The sequence below is a fragment of the Oryctolagus cuniculus genome, chromosome 16, assembly GCF_051225735.1.
Source record: "Oryctolagus cuniculus isolate XC-2025 breed Fujian yellow rabbit chromosome 16, ASM5122573v1, whole genome shotgun sequence".
NCBI classification, from domain to species: domain Eukaryota; kingdom Metazoa; phylum Chordata; class Mammalia; order Lagomorpha; family Leporidae; genus Oryctolagus; species Oryctolagus cuniculus.
Window position 1 is genome coordinate 74,979,760 of NC_142882.1, and position 16,344 is coordinate 74,996,103.

At 45.9% G+C, this 16,344-nt stretch overlaps 1 long non-coding RNA gene across 17 annotated transcripts in view; it reads right to left on the minus strand.

Moving 5' to 3' along the window:
• Nucleotides 1-14,677, minus strand: part of LOC149121826 (uncharacterized) — a 70,936-nt gene extending 56,259 nt beyond the window's left edge. For 3 of the 17 annotated variants that reach the window (XR_016222719.1, XR_016222720.1, XR_016222722.1), the window contains exons 1-2: nt 14,308-14,639; nt 13,617-13,708 (exon numbers count right to left, since the gene is read on the minus strand). This is a non-coding gene — a long non-coding RNA (uncharacterized LOC149121826). Of the gene's footprint in view, nt 1-1,037; nt 1,057-4,065; nt 4,085-4,259; nt 5,026-10,348; nt 10,604-12,302; nt 12,794-13,616; nt 13,709-14,307 lie in introns of those variants that run through there. The other 14 variants (XR_016222725.1, XR_016222723.1, XR_016222728.1 and 11 more) reach the window with 12 other exon arrangements.
• Between the last annotated feature and the right edge of the window lie 1,667 nt (nt 14,678-16,344).

Consider the following 16,344-nt stretch of genomic DNA (forward strand, 5'->3'; position numbering starts at 1 on the left):
TAACACTCATTTCCTTTCCTGTAGTGCTATACTGCAACATAGCCCATGCTTGCTATACAATAGTACCTTAAATGTGTGTACCGTGTTGTGTGTATGAGTGTGTTGTGGGAAGTATTTTTTTCCATCCTTCATACTACATATGTCTTTCAAGAACCATTGGCTTAGTGCAAAGAACTTGAGGGGGTTGAAATATTAGCTTGAATCATATGAAATAGCTTCTCTGTGACAGCTATTTTTGGGCCACACAAATGCCATTTTCAGACTCAACATTATACCTTCTGAAAACACAAAAGAGGGAAGCTGTAGGGTCAGAGGTCATATAAATAGTTCAATTGTAGAACTTCACAGAAAATGCAATGCTCCTGGCTTCTAACAAATGTTTCCGCCATTTTCTAGGGAGTATAAGACTGGTCAGCCAACAAGTGCCACTCAGATGTTGCAGTGAATAGTCGCCAGCCTGCTCATTCCTTGGCCCTGGACTAGGTGCCAGGAACCAAAAGGGTGAAGAATAACTTGAAGATCTGTGGCAGTCACAGACCCAGGCACTGTAGTTCAAGGCTGATCAGCTCTACCACATGTTCTAAGAGCTGTGCATGCATCCAAAATGAAGGGTTTAATTTCCCGCAGAACAAATGGCAAGGTTGGGTCCAGCCCACTTCCCTTGTGGTAGCATAAGCCCATCTCTCTGCTGACTGTGCCAATCATGCATCTCCCCGAGCACACCTTCATGCAGCACCAAGGATGTGGCCAACATCATGAATGTCGGTAGTGGGACCTACCAATGAGCCCTTGCAGAATACTTTGTGCCAGATACTGCTCCATGAACTTTACAGGTATTAACTCCCCCAAATCTTAAGAAGTCAACTGTAGTCATTTTTTCTTTTTCTATTGTGCCTTCTGATCTGTAGCCATGTTGACATAGCTTTGCAATGAGAGATTTAATCCATGGTTCTTCCTCATGACTGTCCTTTAGAAAGTATAGAGGGGTTTAAAAATACCCAGATGACTAGCTTCCTCCACAACGTAGGGTTCCCATACGGCTCCAAAGTCACACTCCTAGGTGTATAACCAAGAGAAACAGAAACACACATCTACACAAAAACATACACAAAAGTATTCACAGCAGCATTATTCATGAGAGTAAGACAAGTGGAAGAAACTCAAGTCAGCTGATGAACAGATAAACAAAACACAGTATTTGCACACACTGGAATATTATTCAGCAATCAAAAGAAGTGAAGGCTTGACACATTCTACGGCAAGATAAACCTTGAAAGTATTATGCTACATGAAAGAAACGCATTACACATATTACATGATTCCATTTATATGCAATGTCCAGATTAGGCCAGTTCAAAGAGACAGGAAGTAGAGGATGGGGGGCCAGGGATGGGAACAGGAAGTGGGAAGTGAGTGCTAAAGTGTGTGGCTGTCCTTTCTGGAGTGTTGACAGTGTGTTAAAATCGAACTGTAATGATGGCTGCACAATTCTGAGTACACTAAAACCTGCCCAGTTTGCACACTTTGAATGGGTGAATTGTACAGTGAAGTAGACAATGAAACTTCTGAAAAAGTGATGATAGCAATAAACACACACACACACTATCCAGATGCCTGGGCCACGCTGCAGAGCTGTGGTTTCTAATGTATGGAAGTGTATTTGAGAATCATTTCCAATATGAGAACCACAAAAGTGAGCAACATTTTTACTCATGAAATTTTCATTGAAAGGTCCATTTTTTGAATTTCCACAATTAAAACTAGTAAGCATATCTTTTGTGTGGTAAATACTGGCAGTAGTAAAAAAAAAAAAAAAAACCTTTTAAATGTTTGTGAGCACTCTTCGACCAATTCAAGCCTTATCCACGTCGAGCTCTGCGAGGTTAGAATGGTGGGGACCTCTGAGGGGAGGCAGGAAACATCTGACCCTGCTCCTCCCACCTGGAGGTAGGCTCGAGTGCTCGGACCTCAGGTGCAGAGAGCCAGATTAATCATATTTCTCAGTTCACACAGCCTGTCACCGTTTTATGTCCATGCAAGGCCCTCTTGTTCTATCTGCTCCTGTTTATCCCCTGAACCCCCACGAGAGACCATTCTCAAGTGTTTCATGTCTATTTGCATGTGTTCTTATACACACAAAACAACACACATTCTATAAGTTCTAATTTATGGAAATTTACATAAAGGTTATCAAGTTTCTATCTCCCCTTGATTTTCAGACCTGGCTTGACATTTTGAAAGGAATGGGGTGGCTCACAGCCCTGGAGTGGACGTTCATCTACCCTGCTGTTTAGGGATGGCTGCTACATGCATTTCTCCAACAAGGAGACAATAAAGCAAACGGCCTGAGAACTTTGGCTCTGGGTTGTAAATTCCAGGGTTCAAATCCCGTCAATTAGCACCTGCTCGCTCTTAGATGAGGGTATTTGCACAAGTTTAGGGAAAGTGGAATTGTGAGATACGCTTATCTGAGGAGGCAGACGTTTGGTCTAGTGGGTTAGATGCTGCTTCAGATGCCTGCATCCCATCGCGAGTGCCTGCTTCCATGTCCCAGCCCCATTCCCGATTCCAGTTTCCCACTAATGTGCGTTCTGGGAAGCATAGCTGATGGCTCAAATGACTGAGTGCCTGCCACACATGTGAGAGACCTGAACCGAGTTCCTGGCTCCCCGCGGGCTGGCCCAGCCCAGGCGGGTTTGGGCATTTGCAGAGTAAACCAACAGATGGGAGCTCTGTGTGTACGTGTGTGTGTGTGTGTGTGTGTGTATGTGTGCACGCGTCTCTCAGACAAATGATTAAAATGTTTACAAGTGAGAGAAGCTTCTTTTGGCGAGAGAAATTTTGAAATCCATGCCTAGTTTTTTTCAAAATAGACATTTTCCAAGAACTCTTTGAAGAGCCTGCATAGATTATAGAACCCCCTTAGCTTTCATTTCTGCTCACTTGTAATGTGGGGGCTGGGGGGGGGGGACGTGGCAGGGGCACTTCTGCAGACATCTCTGAGGCTGGAGGACTGATCTGAGCACACCACGAGCCGTTAGAGCCTTCCATCTGTGTCTGGAAGCCAGTGGTGCTCAGTGGGTGCCTTTGCTAATGGCAGGTTAAATCCTGCTTACGCCCTGGGCTCTAGATACCCAGATCACTCTGTCTCCAGCAGGTTCGCACTCAGCAGACAAACCCGCCTCTCAATTTTTAAAGAAAACAGAGAGCTTGCAGTACAATCTGGGGTGCCTCTTTTCTTACTCCAAGAAAAGCACCTTACCGACCTGCTGCTTCCCTGTTTCAGAGAAGTAGAAATCCTGCCTCCCCAAGCTTAAAGCCCTACCACAGGGAAGTAGGTAACAAAGTGGGGCACAGGAAACATGCAAACAATCCAAGTCTCAACTCCAGGACGTGCTTTGGGGCTAACGAAGTAGGAGACATTGATTTGGATGCTAAGGGTGGGGGCTGACGACACTAAGACAAGCCTGTCCTGTGGAGACCACCAGCAGCAAAGTCTGCACGCAGAGAATAAGCGGAGCAAAGGTCCCTGGGGAGACGGAACTTGGCCTTGGGGATGGGAAGGAGGGCAGCTCAGGATGCCCATGATGGAGTAAGCAGGAGAGAGCGAGTGAGAGCGAGCGAGCGAGCGCACGCGCAACAGCGACACCAGGTCTGAGCATGGCTCTTCAGTGGAGCTTCCTGCAATGGTGGTGGTGTCCTACACCTGCTGTACAAGGAAGTACCTGCCGGCCCCATGCAAACTAAATGGAATCTCAAATCCAGCTTTCCAATCACACGGTCTACATTCAAATGCTCAGTAGCCACCTGTAGCCAGCAGCTACCATATCAGATAAGAGGTTGATGGGGGAAGTAGGAACCAGCGAGTTGGGGCTTCATCCCCCAGGGACAGCAGTTTGGATTATTTGCCCAGAGCAGCAAGAAGCCGTTGGGAAGCTGGAAGCAGGGGACTGCTGTGCTTGATGGACACGATGAAGCTCTCCGAGGCTGGTGACAGCAGAGGTGTGGGGCCATGCAGAAAGCAAACTGGGAAACCAGTGGTAGCCCTTGTGGTTGCTTGGAGAGAGAGGAGGACAGCTTGGAACTGAGTGGTAGTGGCACAGGGGAGATGTGTTTTGGTGTAGATCCAACAGAAGTGGATGATTTCAATGTGAGACACAAAGGAAAGGCAAGAAATAATGAGGACTCAGACCACGGCTTTGAGAAAAGTCTCATTGCCCACATTAGCATAATTAATTAGTGTTATTAACATATTAGTGTAATTAACGAGGCTCTTCCTGTTAAGGTGAATTCCAATTATCAGTGCATCCCAGTTACTACACTGGGAGCATTCCAGGACTGTTTGATGTTGTCAGCACATCTTTGCCTCAACCTTCACAACTCCATTCACGTCACCATTTTCCAGGCCACCAGTGACTTCCTCAGCACCCAGTAAAATGGTTCATTGCTTGTTCCAAGCCAGTTTAACCACAACAACACGAGCAGCTGGCGATTTCACCTCTTTGCTCACTGGCCCCCACACCACTCGCCCGAGTCTCTTCCTGCCTCTCCCCTGTGCTTCCCAGTGGTCCCCTTGCCTGCCCCTCTCCAGCTGCCTCCCAGTGTGGCATCCTCAGGCTCCATCCCTTCCTCTCATCCACAGCCAAGGTCACCAGCTTCACTCTGCTGCCTGCATTTCCTCTGTAGTGCGCAGGCTCACAAATCTGTACAATAATAGAGCAGCCATTCCATGATTCCAGAGCCTGGACAGTTGATTAATATGTGTACATTCTCTCCTTTAATCCCTCTTGGGACTCTGAGGAGTACGTATGGCTATTCTAGCTGTCAGATGAAGAAGTGACGTCTCAGTGATGTAAGAAGTTTCCCATGCTCCCAGATTTCAAAATGGCAGAACTTGAACTTGGGCAAGGTCCACGTGGCTCCTTAGCTGTGGTTACTGCCGTCTGCAGCCCCAGCTCAGGCCTCACATGTCCAGGCTGATGCTCTGGGCCTCCTACTGGATGACCTGTGCATTTAGCTCTGATGCTGGGAAACAGGCAGAACGAAACTTTATTGCCTGTCCCTACTCACCACAAACAATAACAAAACCAAAACACCTGCTTCCTTGTGTTCATGATTTGATCGCATGATCCAACAATCCATCAAGTTTCTAAAATTAGAAGCACATTTATCATTTCCTTTTCTATCTTCCCGCATTTAACTGGTCTCCAAGTCTTACAGGGTATGCCTCAGAGATGCCCTTTTTCTAGGGAAACTTAACCTTCCTCGAGTTTGGGATCCATTCTAGTTTGCACTGGGATCACCTGGACAACTTAGTAAACTCCGGGTTGTTGGGCCCCATGTTCAGAGAATCCAACTCTGGGCTGGGCTGGGGCATGAGAATATGCATGTCTAAAATCTCTAGGGGATGCTTCTGCTCCCAGGACTACACTCAGAACCAGTGGGCTAGAGTGAGCCATGGCTCTCAGCCGCTGAGCACAAAGCAGGTTCGCTGGAATAGCAGCTGCGTAGAAGAGCCAGGTGCATATTGAAGTTCCCGGGTCAAGTTGCAGCTGCTCTGCTACTGACCCAGCTTCTTGCTAATGCAGACTCCGGGAGGCAGCAGCTAATGGCTCATGTACTTGGGTTCCTGCCACCCATGTGGGAGACCCGGATGGAGTTCTGACCTCCTGGTGTCAGCCTGGCCCAGCCTTGGTTGTTTCAGGCATTTGGGAAGTGAATCAGTGGGTGGAAGAACTCTGTCCATCTCTCTGGGTCTCTCTCTGCCTTTCAAATAAAATGAAAAATTAAAAAAAAAAAAAGACGTTCCATTGTGCAGCAGATGCAAAAGGAGGGAGAAATTTATTTTGTGTGTGGCTCACAAGTCGTGCCCCGGGAAACCAGCTGTGCATATGATGAGCACCTTCTATCTTCCAGCCCTTTGCCTCAGCCTTGAACCTGGTGCATTCAACTTGTAGTGCAAAAATTATTACTCCGCACTGCAAACACAATCCATGGTTTAAAATGAAGAGAGTGGGAGGAAATCAGATGCAGAAGGGGATGGTTTGGTTGGTGTCCCCTTGAAAGAGATGTCCTCTAGCTTCCTAGAGGGAAAAACCAAGCTGCCACCAAAGGGCTGGGAGTGGGGCTCTGTGGTTGTCTGAACAACAGGTCCAGTTAGTGAATACCTCATTCCCTGTGTGGCATCTCCTTCCCCACGCCCCAGTCTCCCTTCTAAACCAGAATCCGCCAGGCTGCATCGGAGTCCGTGCCCCTGCCTATGTGATGATGAAATGTCTGGTGTGCATTTAAATTGCCAGATGGGCAGGGCACAAGAGGGCAGAGAGAGAGAGGAGAGAAAGCCACAGCTGGCAGCTTCCTCTGCTTCCGTGTCTCTGCTCTGCAAGAGTGTACTCCCCTCCAGGCACTCACAGAGGCCCCCGGATCTCAGGCTGTGCCCTCCAGGGAAGTGTGTGTCACTGCCGTGCCCACATCTGTTCAGGGGAGGATGCTTGGCTCAGGGTCGGAACCCATGAGAGGAGCACCAACGGGGAAAGCCAGTGTTGAGAGCGTGCTGTTTATTTTCTCACTTCCTCCCTCTCATCACACTGCTAGGGCTGCAAGCCAACGCTTCCTTTTAGAAAAGGAAAGCAGCAAATGAGAGCCCCGATCTGTATAACTGACCCGATTTTAGTCATCGCACAGAACATCCTAAGAGCACAGCAGTGATGGTCAAGGAAAGAGCAGCTTCGCAGTCCCACTCTCCAGTGTAACTGATGAGCCACAGCCCTCGGCAAGAGACAGGGGCTCCAGCCCTCCCGACTCCGCACAGACGTTTGGGAACAGTGTAGTTATCAGGGGTCCCAGCCCTGCCTGCTACTGAATCACTGGGCACACAGACATCCGGGAACACCCGTCTCTATTCTTGTTAACTTGTTACTGATGTAGATATGTATCATAAATGTAAACTGAATTTTCACACATTGAACAAACCAGCACCAGATCCGGAACGCGCCATCCCTACAACCCATAGCCATCGAGGCCCCTTTCCTGGCGCTGGGGCCCACTGAGGGCTGTCAACATCTTGACCTCTAGCATCAGGAATGACTTTTGTTGTGTTTTTGAAATTAAAAAACAAAATTAGAGGCTGGCACTGCGGTGCTACCTGTGGATGCTGGTTTGCATCCGTGCTGCTCCACTTCCAATCCAGCTCCCTGCTGATGCGCTTGGGAAAGCAGCGGTAGATGGCCCAAGTCTTTGGGTCCCTGTACCCATAAAGGAGACCCAGAGGAATCTTCTGGCTTCAGATTGGCCTAGCTCTGGCTGTTGTGGCTATTTGGGGAGTGAACCAGCAGATGGAAGCACTTTGTCTCTCTCTCTCTCTGGAACTCTGCCTTTCAAATAAGTAAGTAAATCTAAAAAAAATTAGAATGAGAACAATACACGCTCTCATGATTCACCCCATGGTTACACATCGCTGTGATTTGTGCATTTTCATGGCTATATCCTATTTCACTAAATGCTTAAACCACACTTTATTTATTCATTTTACTATTGATGAGAACCTAGGTAGTTAATTTCTAAATTGAGATATACTAATATCAGGAACATCTATCCAATAAAAGTCCCTGTAAAGAGAATAGCATGGCCAGCGCCATGGCTCACTAGGCTAATCCTCCGCCTGAGGCGCTGGTACCCGGGGTTCTAGTCCCGGTTGGTGCTGGATTCTGTCCCGGTTGCTCCTCTTCCAGTCCAGCTCTCTGCTGTGGCCCGGGAGTACAGTGGAGGATGGCCCAAGTACTTGGGCCCTGCACCCGCATGGGAGACCAGAAGGAGGCACCTGGCTCCTGGCTTCGGATGGGTGCAGTGTGCCGGCCATAGCGGCCATTTGGGGGGTGAACCAATGGAAAAGGAAGACCTTTCTCTCTGTCTGTCTCTCTAACTCTGCCTGTCAAAAAATAAATAAATACAAGAATGGTATGTGAAAAAAAGAATGATGTATAAAGGAAAATATTACTACAAATAGTTAAAACAAAGGACCTGTTCTCTGGGGAAATGATATGCATATATTCTGCATGTTAATAAGAAAAGATCAGTTTTAAAAATACTTAACACTTCTCAAAGAAAATGTGCAAATGATCATGCTCCATTTCATTACTGACACAGGAAATGAAAGCAAAAACACCCACCGGAATAATTGCAATAAAAAAAGACAAAATTCCCATCCGGCATTGTGGTGCAGTGAGCAAAGAATGCTGTCTGCAACACCAAGTTCAAGTGCTGGCTGCTCTGCTTCCAATCCAGCTCCCTGCTATTGTGTCTGGAAAGGCACTAGAGGATGGCCCAAGTGCTTAGGTCCCTGCTTCTCACACAGGAGACTTGGATGGAGTTCCAGGCTCCTGGCTTTGGGCGGGCATAGTCCTGGCTGTTGTACCCACTTGAGGAGGGAACGAGTGGATAGAAGATTTCTCTCTTGCTCCCCTTGCACCTCTGCCTCATGGCATCACTCTGCCTTTCAAACAAATGAATAAAACTTAAAAACAAATACAAAATTCCAAGCAATGATATTGGATATAGATCAGTAGGAATTCTCTTAAATTGTTGGTGTGTGAGTGTTAATTTATACAACTGCTTTGAAAACCTCTGGTTTCTTTGAAAGCTGACCACATGCATATCCTAAGATTCAGCAATTCTGTTCTCAGATACACACCCTACCAGGAAGGGTGCATTTTAGCTAAAAATTGTATGTGCTGTTTGAGAAGAAATCCTCAAGCTTTTGTAAAAGCTTAGATAAAGCTTAAATGGCATGTATGGTAACCATTTATTTATGAAATACTAGGGTTTTTTTTTTTGTTGTTTGTTGAAATATTAAACATTTTAGCCGGTGCCGTGGCTCAATAGGCTAATCCTCTGCCTAGTGGCGCCGGCACACCGGGTTCTAGTCCCGGTCGGAACACCGGATTCTGTCCCGGTTGCCCCTCTTCCAGGCCAGCTCTCTGCTGTGGCCAGGGAGTGCAGTGGAGGATGGCCCAAGTGCTTGGGCCCTGCACCCCATGGGAGACCAGGGGGAAGCACCTGGCTCCTGCCTTCGGATCAGCACGGTGCGCAGGCCACAGTGCGCTGGCAGTGGCAGCCATTGGAGGGTAAACCAACTGCAAAAGGGAAGACCTTTCTCTCTGTCTCTCTTTCTCTCTCACTGTCCACTCTGCCTGTGTTAAAAAAAATTTTAAAGATGAAGTCTTTTTAAGATTTATTTGAAAGTCAGAGTTTCACAGAGGGAGGGAGAAAGGGAGGGGGAGAGAAAGGGGAGGGTGAAAGAGTGGGAGGCTGAGAGGGAGAGAGGGGGAGAGGGGGAGAGAGAACTTCTATCAACTGGTGCACTCCCCAGATGGCCACAAAGGCTGGGGCTGCACCAGGTCGAAGCCAGGATTCAGGTGCTTCTTCAAAATATCCCACGTGGGTGCAGGGGACCAAACACTTGGGCCATCTTTCACTGCTTTTCTCAGGCCATTAGCAGGGAGGTGGATTGGAAGTAGAGCAGCCAGGATTTGAACCAGTGTGCACATGGGATGCCAGTGTTGCTGTTGGTAGTTTAACTCACTATGCCATAATCCTGGCCCTGTTAACTTTTATTCTTAAAATGTAGAAAAATAAAATCTCTAAATACATTGAAGTCAATTATGTTTCTTAATCCTTTTTAAATCAGTTTTTTAAAAAGATTTATTTATTTATTTGAAAGGCAGAGTTACAGAGAGGCAAAGGTAGAGGCAGAGAGAGAGAGATCTTCCATCCAGTGGTTCACTCCCTAAAGGCCACAAAGGCTGGAGTTGGGCTGATCCAAAGCCAGGAGCCAGGAGCTTCTTCCAGGACTCTCAAAGGGGTGCAGGAGCCCAAGGACTTGGGTCATCTTCTACTGCTTTCTCAGGTGCACTAGCAGGGACTCGAACTTGTGCCCATATGGGATGTTGGCACTGCAGGCGGCAGCTTTACCCACTACACCAGCCCACTCTATTAATTTTTCTTACACTATTTTATTCTTTTAAGGATTCTTTAAATTTCATACTAAGTTTACTGTATTTTCTTTCTTGCTGAATGATGAAAACATTTAAGACTATGGATATTTGATATAAATTTGGCTTCATCCTATAGGAGGTTAATAAAATGGCCTCCCAAGAAAGAGTTTGTAATGGCTTCAGCTGGAGGAGGGAGCAGAGGGGAAGTAGAAGAGAAAGGCACAGATTGGATTTGGATTGACTTCGGATGGCAGGTGTTCAGGGTTGGATTTGATAAATGAAAGGGGATGACGAAAGGAATGATTACTTGATATTTTTAGTTTAAACAAAGCTTTCTTTTGGTTTGTTAATATGGTTCATCATATTCTTCCTAATCCAGATTTCTTTTCGTCTCTTGCCATTATGTAATTTTTAGACACTTAACCTCTCAGGGGTCCAGAAGTACATGCATATTGTCCTTGTGTAGTAACATCATCCCGCATTACTCTTCAGTCAACCATGTGACTCTCATTGCCAGATCCAAGTTGTTTTGTCTCTGTTCTCCTCAATCACAGCAAGCTATCATGCATTGACTCATGTTCTGCTGTTGAAACTCAAGAGGTCACAGGTGTCTGGGGGAAAAGCAGGTTTTCTCAATCCTAGTGACAGTGGACTGCCCTTTTCCCAGCTCTTCCCTTGAAGCCCCAAACACAAAAGCCTCCTACTATACTTTCCAACACTTTTCCTGAAAGCCTCCCCATCTTATGCCTTAACAATGGGTCTGATCATATTTTTTTAAGTCTCTGCTTTTTAGGCCATGGGCAAACATGCTTGGGGGAACCAGAGTAGAGAACATGTTATGTAACCTAGGCCTGCACGAAAGAAGGAAAATTAACAGGCAGTACATCAAGCTAAGAGGCTTCTGCACAGCAAAGGAAGCTCTCAACAAAGTGAAGAGGCAACTGACAGAATGGAAGACAATATTTGCAAACCACACATCTGATAAAGGAGTAATATCCAGGATGTATAAGGAGCTCAACAACAACAATCCAATTAGGAAATGGGCAAAGGCATGAAAAGGCATTTTTAAAAGGATTAAATAAAAATGGCCAACAGACACATGAAAAAAATGGTTAGGCGCACTAGCCATCAGGGGAATGCAACTAAAAAACACACTGAAGTTCAACCTCACCTCAGAATAGTCATCTCCAAAAGTCAAAAAATAACAAATGCTGGAGAGGACCCTAACATGCTGTTGGAAGGAATGTAAACCTGTACAACCATAATGGGAGACAATATGGAGATTCTCCAGAAATCTAAAAATAGATCTACTGTTGACCTGGCCTTCTGCCTGGGAATAGACCAAAGGAAATGAAATCAGCATGAGTTACCTATACCCCTATGCTTATAGCAACTCAAATCCTAATAGCCCAAGATTAGAATCAACTCAGATTTTCATCAACTGATGCCTGGATAAACAAAATGAGGGGTATATGTACATGATGGAATACTACTCAGCTATAAAAAAGAATGAAATCCTGTCTTTTGCAACAAAATGGAGCAACTGGAGACCATTGCACTTAGTGAAATAAACCCAGACTCCAAAATACAAATACCACATATTTTCTCTGATTTGTGGTAGCTAATATTTAAAAGTACAAAAAATTTAATGTATATATGTATGAAATGACATTTTAGGATTTGATTATTGTTTATAGTTTTATCTATAATAACATCTTTTGTAAATACTCTATACTTTGTCTATACTCCGACGGGACAGTGGTCTTTCTACTTTTTCCTTGAACTCTTTATTTAGTGGAGGATAAAGCCTGTAATTATAGATTACAAAGTAAATTTAAAATATGCTTTCACGAAAATTAAAAGAAAATAAGGCGGAGGAAGGGACAGAGGAAGGGCAGTATCACTATAAGAATTGTTCAGGAAAGCTGTTCTCTTTGTATTAATTAAAAAAAAAAAAAGATTAACAGGCAGAAGCCAGTGCAACACTGGAGCTGGGCTCACTGGGGACCTTCAGAAGGGAGAGTTTCCTTAAGCACAGAAATCTGGAGATAGAAGGCCAATGCGCCCTGCTGGCTGATTCCAAACCTCTCCAATCAAAATCTGCCTTCCTGGGCATTTCCACATACCAGCGTTCTCCTACTTACTCCTTAAAGCCTCCCCTCCACTCCAGTCAGGGCAGACTGGAGTCATATTCTGGAATATGACTTTGAGGGCACGTTAGGGAAGGAAATCCCAGAACCCGTGACGCACTGGTACTCTTCTCTAAGGGTTAGGAAGGAGAGGGAGAAATGTTATCATCCAACTGGCGTCTCTGACTCCTCTGGCCCACTCGGGGTGGTTTATTTGGAGACTGGATCACTGGATAGGTCTTACACAGTAAATCCACTTCACAGACCAATCTCCCCAAGTCTTTGTCAGCATACCAGAAGGTTACGAAACATCTAATCATTCACGTAAATGACTTTTAACTCACGATTTCTGAAACCAACCAAGCACTTTGAGAGCTCTCTCATCCCCTTGAGTGTACACTCTGCTTCCAGAATCACTGCTTAGTGCTCCCAAATCAGCCAGTTCCCTTGGATCCAACATTATGCTTCTTCTTTGATCCAACAGGATCGAGTCCAGCACACATTACTGAGGTGGTATCGATGTAAACTTACAAAATCTTGGAATTTTTTTTATGGTGTACGCTGACTTCTTATGAGCCACATTGTATCGCTTGTCTCCTGGGCCTTGAGCCTGGTCGCAGGTCTAGAAGTAGTGAGAGGTGTGAGAGTAGCTCTGGAAGACGATCAGCTGATCTTTTTTTTTTTTTTTTTTGACAGGCAGAGAGAGAGAGACAGAGAGAAAGGTCTTCGTTCTGTTGGTTCACCCCCCAAAATGGCCGCTATGGCCGGCATGCTGCGCCAATCCGAAGCCAGGACCCAGATGCCTCCTCCTGGTCTCCCATGCGGGTGCAGGGCCCAAAGACTTGGGCCATCCTCCACTGCACTCCCGGGCCACAGCAGAGAGCCGGACAGGAAGAGGTGCCACTGGGACAGGACCGGTGCCAACCGGGACTAGAACCCGGAGTGCTGGCACCTCAGGCAGAGGATTAGCCTAGTGAGCCGCGGCGACAGCCAAAAGTAGAGTGTTTGACTTGTGTTACAGTTTAACCACACTGGATGTCATACTTGGTTTTGAAAAACCGTAGCTTTATAGTACAGAGCATCCTTACCCTGCAGCACAGCCATGTGTCCTAAAGCTCGCCATTTTCTTCCCTCACACCCTGTAGTGCACTAAGAACCAACAATTGTATCCCATACTCTTTCTTTATGGTCACTAAAATCTTCATTGATAGCGATTGTTCCACCCACATTCCCACCTTCCACAGACACTTGGTTACAATATGTAAACTGGTGATAATTTAAGTAATTCTTTTGGATGCCATGAACCAGCAGTGTCCTCTTTCCCACTGGCTAGTTACATTGGGAAGCCAAGTGCAGCTAACGTAAAACCAGCCCTAAGATTCTCTTCCCATGGAAGCACTCTGGTGTCAATTTCTGTATCAATCAGGATTCAGTCAAGGAAGCGACCACGACAAGTGTTATGAAGCACAGGATTTATAATGGGGTGTAAACTTACCCAAGAGATGAAATCTGCAGAAAGCTGCCTCGGTGTCTCCCAGCAGGCGTAAGGTCAGTGAAGTTAGTAGCTCCAGGAGTTAGGAGGAAAACCTGAGTGTGAAACAGGGTTATTTATGGGCAACCTGGATCTGCACCTGTCTCAGTGCCTTAATGGTGCAGGTGATCCTCCCCTCCCCCCGCCAGCTGTTACTCAAGTTCTGACCCAGGACTTGGAGAGAAGGATTTTGGGCCCAGTTACTGTCCCACTCCAACAAGGGAGCCAATAGATCTGTGAGTGACCACAGGACACCCCACACTAAATAGGGGATCCTAGTTAGTAGTTCCAATGGGCTACATCAACAGTGGAGAAACAGAGGAAGGGTCGTATTTCTGATTGGCTTTGGAAATTAATCTAACAGCATTTGCTGATGGCTGGACTTCATAGAGAGGGATAGAGTAACTCGTGTAGTTTAATTTGAATAAAACCCTTCAGCCCCCGTTTTAGAGCCCTTTTTCTTATTTTTGGTGTAAGGCAGACTCTATGGTTGACAAGATTGCTTCTGGCTTGCAAAAACTACCCCCTCTTCCCCAGCATTGTAACTCAATTCCCCACTCAATTTTGACTGCCAAAACAGGATAGAAAGTCCAAGGACACTTTATTCCTGAAGGGACCAATTAAACCCAGCGTCACGAGCTGTGAGAGAACTCACCAGAGCAGCTTGACAGAGAGCAAGGCGGCAGGGGGAAGAGAGCCAGAGACTGTCTCCTGCAACGGAGCTGCAACCTGAGGCGTTTCCTTGACAGCAGTCCCATCTTAAGCCAGGATGAGTATTTCCCGTGAGCCAGCAGGTTTTCCCAGGTGGGTGATTGGCATCTGAGTGGGGCTGGGGAGCCTGCTGCACCCTTAGGTTTGGGATTTCCCCAGTGCCCTGGGGCAACCCTCCATGGCTAGCCACAGACATTAACTATTCCTGTCTTTAGGAATGCAATCCACTTGCTGCTTCTCGAAACTCTTTGCTCTGGTGATGGCCAGGTCACCATCTTTTCCTGGTTCTCTTTCTTTCCCAGGGTTCTGCCTCTTCCTCTTTCAGTGGTGTCTCCAGTATCACACCCCCAGGGCTCTGCCTTTTCTTTTTTTCTCTTTTTTTCTAAGGAGGATAAATTTCATTACCTAAGGGAATGGAACCAACACCTTGCACATTCCTAATACATAAAATCTCTAATTAAAAAACCAACTGGAATGTTTTTGAAAGATCATATGTATTGGGAATGCACAAGGCCTGTGGTGGGGGCGCATCAACTGGCAGGTGCTACTATGACGTCGATTTCAAACCCCTGGGGTGATGGTGAAAAATAGCTAATCCCAGTTTTCAAATGAAGAAGCTAAAGTTCTGTAAAGTTTAGAATTTTGCTCTAGAGAATTGGTAGGTAGATTTGCACTAAGGACCTACTGACTTATAAGCTATTGTCAAACATAGCTATGGTTTATTGCTAACCAAAGCTCTCGTTCAGACTTAAATACCCAGGGGCATGCCAAGGGTCACCACCTGGGTGCACCGCGTCACTTCCAGCTTAATCCACAAAAATCCATGTTAGTGTTGTCAGTCTCACCCATCTTTCCACCATTCCAGCCCCTCATCCTACCCCAAACATGCAGCTCAACAAAACACATGTCTTTCGGTATTTCTTATTCTTTTCAAAGTAATGTTCTTCCAAAGTTTCCAAGCCAAGAAATGTTTGCAGGCTTTAGCACCTGCACTGCCGGTGTCTGACTGTTCACCAAGCGCTTCCCTGCTGGGGTCAAGGTGTCTCTGTAAGGCTGTGGCTGCTGCATTGTGCTTCGTCTCCAACCTGACTTCTGCCTCTGTTACTGCACTATATTTGGTTCTCCACACTGCTGCCAAATTATTCTCTGGGAAAAAAAAAATCAATCTAGTTCTGCCAGTTTGATTTAAAATCTCTCTTGATTTCATCTGGCCTACAGAATAAGTCTCAATCTCTTTGGTACACTACCCAAGGCTCTTGCCAATTGGCCTAGCCTGCCTCTCAGTTAGCTATTTTTCACACACACATAAGTGCTTATTTTTTAGATGGATACAAACGCTGTTGAGATATAGAAAAAAACAAACTTATTTGAAAGCTTGACAAGTCATGCTGACTTTTTCTCACATGTTTTCTCAATCAAAATTTACTGAAAAAGCACAACAATTGTCACGTGGAGTTGCAATTCACTGGTGGGAAGGGGATTTCAGGATATATTGAGAACCAACTAGACCAGCTCTTCAGCAAGTAGTTACTCTAAATTTCAGAGTTTCAATGATTTAAAATAACTTTTTTAGTCAAAACCAGTTGGAAGAGTATGGATTGTAAGATCAAAGGTGCATATATGTACAGATAAATTCAGTTAAATTTGGTATTCAGGGAGTGCATTAGTCCATTTTCTCTTGCTATACAAAAATACTTTTGACTGAGTAATGTATCAACAAAAGAGTTTTCTCAGCTCATGGTTTTGGAGGCTGAATGAACGTCCACGATCGGGCAGCCTCAGGGACCAGGGCTGCTGGTGGATACATCGTGGGGGGAGCATGAGAGGGAGACATCACACGGTAAAACCTTGAATCTTAGGTCAGGCTCTCCCAGACGCAGAGCCAGCCCAAGGTTTCACTTGTTATTCATTAAGGACAGGTTGCAAAGAGAGACCAGTAGGGGAATCAGGGGGCGAGGAGTGGGTGGAGACAAGTAGGACA